At 53.4% G+C, this 9,607-nt stretch overlaps 1 pseudogene; it reads right to left on the bottom strand.

Annotated features, from left to right (window-relative positions):
- Positions 1-3,486: 3,486 nt before the first annotated feature.
- On the bottom strand, positions 3,487-4,556 carry LOC119292498 (annotated as a pseudogene).
- Positions 4,557-9,607: the final 5,051 nt, after the last annotated feature.

The raw sequence follows: 9,607 nt of genomic DNA, 5'->3' as shown, positions 1-9,607 counted from the left end.
GGGGACGCACCAGAAGCACGCGCAGCCGAGTCAATCCATGCGCTCTTCCGAGTGATCGTCGCCGGAGAAGATGCCGAGCGCTGACGGCCCTTGCCCTTCGGAGGGCGAGGAGGCACCGGAGGACGGACCTGCCCCGTCCCGACCACCGGGGAGATCTCCCCCGACCCAGCCCGCGGCGAAGAAGGGGGCGAAGCCGCCTGGTCGATGGGGGGTGAGGCCATACGCGGGGAGGAGGGGGGACATACCTCCAGACTGACATCACTGGCACCGCTGATCGCCTCAGACTCCAAAGCATCCATGGGGGGGCCAAGGAGCAGGGAAAGGGCCACGTGAGGGAGAAGCGGCGAGTCAGCGACGAGCATTTCGTTGAGAGCACGAGCATCCTCATCCTCCATCTGGTCTTGAGCCAAAGCAACATGGGTCAGAGAGAGCTCTTTGGAAACAGACTGTTCCCTCGGCTGGGGCGGCGTGTGAGGCTCTGGAGAATCTTCATCCTCCCCGCTGGAGCTTGGGGAGCGGCTGCGCCTGCGCGGTGACTGACCAACACCGTGGGAGTGTGGGTCACCGCCCAAGTCGCCATCAGACCGGGGAGCCGCATCACGCGCCACTGGCGGGGAGGGGTCTAGAGGTCCCCCCCTCCACCGAGATCTTGAGGTCATAGCCAGCATCACCAAAGAACATACGGACAGTAGTCTGAAGCTTGGTCGAGTCGGGGGTCTTGATCTTGACACGAACAGCCGGTCCACGTAAGGGAGGACCCATCCACCTCCACTATCTTGCCAAGGAGGCGCGACATGTTCCGAATGGCGCGCTCCTTCTTGGCAATCGGCGGTAGTCCACGGATTTGAATCCACACCGTCGAGAGATAAGCCACCGCCATAGGGTCCACCAGAGGCAACGAGATGCAGACAGTGAGCTTGTTGAGAGCTAGAGTGAGTTGATCACTGTGAGTGCCGTAGCGCAAGCTGACCGGGTCCGGGAACACCACAGTAAACTCGTGATCAAAGATCGGCGCAACCTCCCAGTCCCAATCAGGGCGGAAGAGGTGACGGAGCTCCTCCGTGATGATAGCCGGGGAAGCCGACCGGCCTTCCAGGACCGAGATGAGAGCAGTCAGGGATGGCACAGCCGCGACCACGGGCAAATCCATCTGGAAGAACCCAAAATCGTCCAAAGCATGGCCGTAGAGCATCAGCTCCCCCTCCTCCGGCTGAAGCGGGCAGAGAATCGCGGGATGGTCCGTGCTCTTGCACTTGGAACACGCCGGAGGGACCTTGCAGTCAGGCTGGCAGTGGCCCTCCTTGCCGCAGTTGAAGCAAATGGCGCTGGAGGTGGGCTTTGCCGGAGATGCCGGAGGGGCCGGCGTCGGGTGGGTGACGGAAGTGGCTTGGCCAGCTCCACCACCGAACCGCTGGCCTGCCTTCTTCTTCTTCTTCTTCTTCGCGAAAGCGCCCCGGGGGTTGGGGGCTCCGGGACCCGGGGGAGGGAATTGCGGCTGACGTTGTGGGGGGTTGTATCGGCGAGGAGGGGATTGCTCTGCGCGACCAGAGCGAGCCGGGGACCGCGACCGGCGGGGAGGGGAGCGACGAGGAGGGGAACAACGGTCCCGCTCACGCCCACGGCTCCGCCAGTGGTCCGGCGAGCGGTCACGTGGCCGGTCCTCCCGCCCGGAGGGGTCCGAGGCTGGGGCAGAGCCGCGGGACACAAGCTCGGAGCGGAGCTCTGATTCCCTCCGCGAGGCCTCCGGGGAGGGGCGCCAGGAATCGGACGGGCGACGGTCCGCCGGTTCGTCAGCACGGCGCTTCGGGTGTGGAGCCCCATCTCCCACATCGCGCGACATCGGGGGCCGGACGGAGGGCACGGATGGGGCAGGGAGGATGGAGGGAGCCGGGGGCGATGCAGGATGGGAGGGAGCAGGGAGGAGGGAGGGATGCGAGGGAGGAGAGCACCCTTGCCCCAAAGACGAGGATGGCTCGGGCCCTGAAGCCCGGCCGACCAGGCCGCCAGGAGGAGACGGGGCGAGGCCCAGGCCCACACCACGGCCCAGAGGAGGAGAACCCCCCGCCACCAGAGGCCCAAGGCGCTCCAGGCGGCCCAACCCATTACACGACGGATCGCTGCGGGAGGGAAGGGTTTCCCCTCGTACGGCCATGGGGTGGCGGCGCGGCGCCAGCACTGCCCGCTGGGTGTCGGCGCCCGGGCAGGCAAGATCCGGAGAAGGACGAAAGGCGCGGAATTTGAGGCCGCGCGAGACCGCAGCCGTCACCGGAGCAGAGGAAGCCACCGGAGGAAGCAGGGAGCACGAGGATGATGACGAGGGGGCATCCCGGCGCCAAGAGACCGCCGCACGACCGAGGTCAGCCCTCCCGACCACCCCCCAAGCGCGGGCTCGGGCCCCGCGACCGCGCCGACCGGCCGGAGGGCCGGACCGTGGCGGTGACGGGGAAGGTGGGGAATGGGAGGGGCGGGGTGGCACCTGCGAATGGAAGGGGGCGCGTGGGCGGGGAGGGGGAGGCAACTCCCCGGAGACGAGCTCAGCCAGGCGATCCCCAAAGCGACGGCCTTGCGGAAGGAGACCCGCCGCAGCCGCAGCCGCGTCGGCCAGGTCCTCCTCCACCGCCCAATCAGCCCACCGAGCGCGGTCGAGGAGGTCGATTCGGGGGGCGGAGGCGAGCGCCAAAGGCGGAGGGGAGGGGGTCCCCATGGGGGCACCACGAGGAGGCCGGGCCAGAAGGGGGGCCGGCGGGAGCGCCGGCGAGGGAGGCCACCAGCCGTCGCACGCGCCGCCAACGTCGTCCTCCCCTCAACACTCCATGGTTGGAAACGGAAGTTTTCAACTCTAGGATCTCAGCTACTCGACTAGTTGTTTTTTCCTTTTTATAAAGCGAGACAAAAGTTTTTTCGAGAGATAGGATGAATAGGATCACGTGGATAACAATTGGTCAAGACCACATTGGTTAGCATTGAAGCCGTGCTGGCTGGGTGGAGGGATGATGCTTTCCTGGTTTGGAAAATTAAGGTGAAACTTGCCCTCTTCTATTTACTGGCTAAGTCTTGAAGTTTTTTCACATATAATCCGTTTGGTTTTGGAGAGACTAGTGATCTTTTGCCCTTCGAAGCATGTCACCTCTGTTTTGTTCCTTTGTTCAGCCATTTGATTTTGTGTCTATCTGTATGTGAAATTTGTAATGTGAGAGCATAGACTCATATTTTTTTTCGCTTTATTCAGAAAGCATAGGTTGGGATCGTATGTTCAATATCAGAACTTGCAAAGGGGGACAATTGAGGTCTCACAATCAACATCTTCGGCGATTGTTCGCTGTAGACGACGGCGGCCAGACGGAGTGCTGAGGGGTTCGGATAGGGGGCCCAAGGCCGGACCGGACACGTCAAGCGTTAGTTATCACCTGCCGCATCCATCTGCATGCATGCAAACCACCAAAAGCAGTATCCGAACGAACTCTCGATCATCTCGGTTCATCGATCTCAAACCCTAATTAAACCCTTCCAAAGCTTTAGGCTTCCACTTTTTATATTCCTCTGGCGGCTCTCGTGCGTATATACAGTACACCAACCGCGCCCATATATGCGCGCATGCCGCCGGCTGTCGTGCCCATCGAAGACGGCGGCTGCGGCGGCGCCAAGAAGGAGGAGGCCGTCTGCCGAAGCTGCCACGTCGCGTGGTCGACGTGGCTGTCCCGCCTCGGCCGGTGCCTCCTCGCCTCCACGCTCCACCCGTGTCACGCCGCGCTCGGCCTCTCCCCGCCGGCGCCCTGCTTCGCCTCCTCCCCCGTCGTCATCCGGGGCACGCTCTTCCTCCCGTCAACCGGCGACCGCCGCGTCCGCCTCTTCCTGCACGAGCACGCGGCGCCCGCGGAGTCAGCCGTGCCCACGCCGATCCTGGTCCTCGACCTGCCGGGCGGCCTCGTGGGCGCGGACATCGCCGCCGCCGGCAGGATCGTGCTCGAGTGCCAGCGGGAGTGGGCCGGCAGCGCAGGTGCTCTCCTGGAGTCGCCGAAGTGGATGGTGTACTGCAACGGCAGCCGCGTGGGATTCGCGGCCAGGCGGGAGACGATGTCGGACGGGGAGGGGTGGGCGATGGACAAGCTCTGGGCCGTGAGTGCCGGCGCGGGGCGGCTTCCCGGCGGAGGGGTGGAGTACCTGCGGGGGCAGTTTGAGAGGATCGTCGGGTCGGCCGATGCGGAGTCGTTCCACCTCGTGGAGCCGCTGGGGTGGCTGGGAGTCCACGGCGACGGCGGCCTTAGCATCTTCTTCCATCGGATTTGATCGAATACTACACTGAACTATTGCATATACAAGACGAGGTGCCAATTTTTTTTGCATATACAAGACGAGGTGCCAATTGGCTACTTATCTTCAAACTCTTCACAAATCAGTGGATGAAACCATTTTTTTTTCTTTGTGCTCCACAGCTATCAGAAGCAATAAGTTAGGAGCATTCATGGTGGTGCACTGTGTGATAAATACAGTATTTTTCCTTTCTTTCCAAAACGGAATAACCCATGCACCCAAGTGCATATCCAATAAACTGTACTCCCTCGATCCTTTTGTGTATACAAAACTACTTAATTAGTCCTATCCTAAGTTCAGATTGTTTAGGTTCGACCAAATTCATGGAAAACAAATTATCACCTACCAAATCAGTACATCTAATTTTATCAAGACTTAATAATTGTGTTTTCATAATGCATTTATGAGGTATTGTATGTGTTGGTATTTTTTCTTTTAAGTTGGGTAACCCTAAAATAGTTTGACTTGACACAAGACCAATTGTTGTATTTGGCATTGTGGCGAATTATCATAACAGTCTTGCTAGGTCTTAGGCAGTTGATGCTAAATCCGTGAGATCTTACATTAAGATGCGCGCAAAATTTTCTTTTCAATTTTTTCTTTTTCTCTGTTGCATGTCATTTAACTGGCACTTGGTTAAATATCAGTCGACTGAGACCTAGCCATACCTTTATCATAATCCTCTTCACCCAACCCACTTTTCCCCTTGTTATTGGTGTTTGTTGACCCTATTTGGTAAATTCGTGGCTAATTATGCCGAGATGATTACAAAGTAAGAACAGCGCAACTAGTTCAACAGTCACAAAATCTGATCTTTAAATGACCTTGTATTTGTGAGGAAATTCGTAATATGTGAGGCCGCATGCCGATATATCTTGCAAATTACGCCAGGAGTGACTATACTTGCTATCAATTATTTTTAGAGTGCACGAGCTAGCAAAGGATATATGGTTAGTGTAAGGAATATCCTCTAATATCACCAAAGTGGTTTCATTAATTTCATTAGAAAAATGAAAATATGATCATGGTGTGGTAATACTGATATACTTCCTACTTACCTCACCCCCAAGGCCCCAACAATGCCAGATCATAGACTTAATTCACGGGAGCAGTCTTCAAAATTGACTCTAATAGTTACCGCTGATAATCATTCGGGAAGAACAATAAGAAACATTGTAAAGTGTTTATGAGTTAGTGAATGATTAGCCAAATTCAAATAATGTGTTAACATCAAAAGAATATAGCATTGTCTATCACGATTACACCACTTGTATTACTAAAATACATGGTATATCTAAAGAGTAAAATCATCATAAATTTTAGTGAAGTGAGGATATAATTACACTAGAAAGTGGGGAGATAATTTGAAAACAAATTATTGTGAAATATATAACAGATTATTCACAATATTTTGAAAAATTTCTATGCCTTAAAATTATGTTCATTAAATTCGTATGAGACAACCATAAGATTTGTAAAGTTCAAGGATAGTCATCTCCAAAACTATAACCCATTTATGATCGTCCTATGATATATATTGTTCTCTTTTCTTGTATGAGTTTCTCTAATGGTTTCTCATGAAAGGTTTTCATGAGATAATATGAATAGAAGTGGTTTGTCACGACGGTTGTTCATGTCTCCTCTAATTTTATATAAGACCATTATCAATAAAGGATAGAAAATTATCGTTATTGGCACTTGTCGGTGTCAAAACCGGCGGATCTCGGGTAGGGGGTCCCGAACTGTGTGTCTAGGCGGATGGTAACAGGAGACAAGGGACACGATGTTTTACCCAGGTTCGGGCCCTCTTGATGGAGGTAAAACCCTACATCCTGCTTGATTGATATTGATGATGTGGGTATTACAAGAGTAGATCTACCACGAGATCAAGGAGGCTAAACCCTAGAAGCTAGCCTATGGTATGATTGTTGTTCGTCCTACGGACTAAAGCCATCCGGTTTATATAGACACCGGAGAGGGCTAGGGTTACACATAGTCGGTTACAATGGTAAGTGAGGGAGTTCCGGACTAGGGGGTGTCCGGATAGCCGAACTATCATCATCGGCCGGACTCCAAGACTATGAAGATACAAGATTGAAGACTTCGTCCCGTGTCCGGATGGGACTTTCCTTGGCGTGGAAGGCAAGCTTGGCGATACGGATATGTAGATCTCCTACCATTGTAACCGACTCTGTATAACCCTAGCCCTCTCCGGTGTCTATATAAACCGGATGGCTTTAGTCCATAGGACGAACAACAATCATACCATAGGCTAGCTTCTAGGGTTTAGCCTCCTTGATCTCGTGGTAGATCCACTCTTGTAACACACATCATCAATATTAATCAAGCAGGACGTAGGGTTTTACCGCCATCAAGAGGGCCCGAACCTGGGTAAAACATTGTGTCCCTTGTCTCCTGTTACCATCCGCCTAGACACACAGTTCGGGACCCCCTACCCGAGATCCGCCGGTTTTGACACCGACATTGGTGCTTTCATTGAGAGTTCCTCTGTGCCGTCACCATCAGGAAGGATGCCTTTTCCTGTCTTCAAAGACGGCACCGTCGTCAAGGGAGCTTTGGCCGCTGGCCTGACTATCCGGCTAGGCGGTTTTCTTATGACCGCCTATTCGGCCACCGCTCCGACAATGACCTCTCAGGTCATTAAAAGCGATCTTCGCGTCAGCTCGGAATCCGCCGAGCAGCTAGATCCGATTGAGCTCTCCTCCGTAAACGAGCTCTCGGATCGCATCGCCGCCCTGCGAGTCGCTACCAACTACGATTAGATTGGGCTTAAAACCAATCTAAGAGAAATTAACTCTCCCCAGGTTACCCACCACGTCGTCGTGGTAGAGGAACAATGCGGCGACTCTTCTTCTATGCTCAAAACCAACTATGTCCGAATTCCCGATCCCTCCATGCCGGATTCCCGCGGAGGGACAGACGTTAATCAAATACTAAACCTAAAGTCAAGCATCGGACCAGATTCGTTGGAAAGCGTCCAGCAAACCAAGCTTCCGAATCCGGAAGCTTCTTGGCCTTTGAGCCTCAGATTGGGCGGGGTTCCGAACTTGATTCCACCCACCCACCCAAACATAAGCGATCTATCTCAAATACCACAAGAGCCCGATGAAACAGTACATCATTACTGGGCCAGATTCCTCCTGGTTATGGACATGATAAAGGACTGTCATGAAGAAAGCGCGATTTCAATCTTCTGCAACAATTGCACGGACAAGGGAATCATAAACGCCATCAGTCGTCGCGAAGTTACACGCTTCGCCGAGCTAGCGGCCATTGTACAAAAATACTGCGCGATGGAAAGTGCCTGGAAAACCGAAACTAGGTTTTGGGACAATCCGGCCCTGAATACAACCCCAGTCCGAAATAAAAGGGTGCGTCATACTCAAGCACCTGGGTTAAAAACCAAAAAGCAAAAACCCCATAAAGGGTACGGAACCGTACTGGAGGGATGGCTCAACGGACCCTGTAAAATCCACAGTACGGAGGGCGCCACTCCAACACATAGCCTTCGAGCATGTTGGATATTACGGCAGGTGGCCAAAAGTGGCGAAGGCTTTTTAGCCCCGGGCAACCAGCCCAACAGCACCAGTATGGTATTAACAGTCTTCGAGACTTTCACATCAAATAATATGCGGAAATGAACAATCCGCAATCTTGCCGAAGTCTACCAAGTAGCAACAACAAATCCATGGAGCGACACGGCTATCACCTTTAATGCCAGCGACGAACCTAAATTCCGAACAGCTAGAGCACCAGCCGCATTGGTCCTTAGTCCGATAGTGGACGGCTTTCGTCTTACCAAGGTACTCATGGATGGCGGCAGCGGATTAAACCTCATCTACGAGGAAACCCTTCAAAAAATGGAAATTGACTGGAGCCGCATTGAGCGAAGCAGCACAACCTTCAGGGGAATAATCCCTAGTCCAGAAGTACGCTGCACAGGAAAAATCACATTAGACGTAGTGTTCGGCTCGCCGGACAATTATAGGTCCAAAGAGGTCACGTTCCAAGTGGCCCCATTCGGCAGCGGATATCACGCTTTGTTAGGGCGAGAGGCATTCACAATCTTCCAAGCTATACCCCATTACGGGTACATGAAGCTCAAAATGCCCGGACCCAATGGAATAATCACTCTCGCCAGTGATCCAGATACATCACTCCGCGCTGAAAATAAGACAGCCGCACTGGCCCTAGAGGCATTATCCGAAGCCCTAGCGACAGAGGAATTAACTGCGCTACGCTCCACGGTGGATAGGGACGATGTGATACTCGATAAGAGGTCCAAGTCCACCTCTTTTAAACCAGCAGACGAAATAGTCAAATTTCAGGTCCATCCAACGGACCCCACAAAGACGGCATCCATTGGGGTACAATTAAATCCTGATGTAGAAGCCGCACTACGAGAATTCCTTCGGGAAAATTGGGACATTTTTGCCTGGCACCCTTCAGACATGCCAGGAATCCCACGCAGGCTGGCAGAGCACAGCCTAAATATCCTAAAAGGATTCAAGCCAGTCAAACAAGCTCTTCGGCGATTTTCCGAACCCAAAAGACAGGCAATGGGAGAGGAGCTAGCCAAACTCTTAGAAGCCGGATTCATCAGAGATATCAAACATCCGGACTGGCTAGCCAACCTGGTAATGGTACCAAAAAAGGACAAATCCTGGCGCCTCTGCGTCGATTTCAAAGACCTTAACAAGGCCTGTCCAAAGGACCCTTTCCTTCTCCCTCGCATCGACCAAATCATCGATGCTACCGCAGGGCACGATTCATTGTGCTTCCTTGATGCATACTCCGGATACCATCAAATCAAGATGGCATAAGAAGACCAGGCCGCAACGGCATTCATTACTCCATATGGGCCATTCTGCTTCAACACGATGCCCTTCGGACTCAAAAATGCCGGCGCAACATATCAGCACATGATTCAGACATGTCTGGCTACCCAGATAGGCAAAACAGTAGAGGCATACGTAGACGATGTGGTCATCAAGACCAAACACGTCGAAACTCTAGTAGACGACTTGAGGGTGACATTTGACAACCTCCGAGCATATGACATTAAGCTCAACCCAGAAAAGTGTGTCTTCGGAGTACCAGCCGGAAAGCTTTTGGGCTTCATTATATCCGGTAGAGGAATTGAAGCAAACCCAGCCATGCTCTAAGCTCTGTCACAATTGGATATCCCAAAAGACCTCAAGCAAATACAAAAACTAACTGGGTGCGTAGAGGCTCTAAGCCGCTTCATCTCCCGTTTGGGAGAAAAGGCTCTGCC

Source organism: Triticum dicoccoides, chromosome 4B (genome assembly GCF_002162155.2).
Source record: "Triticum dicoccoides isolate Atlit2015 ecotype Zavitan chromosome 4B, WEW_v2.0, whole genome shotgun sequence".
NCBI classification, from domain to species: Eukaryota; Viridiplantae; Streptophyta; class Magnoliopsida; order Poales; family Poaceae; genus Triticum; species Triticum dicoccoides.
This window is presented reverse-complemented; position numbering and strand designations above follow the sequence as displayed.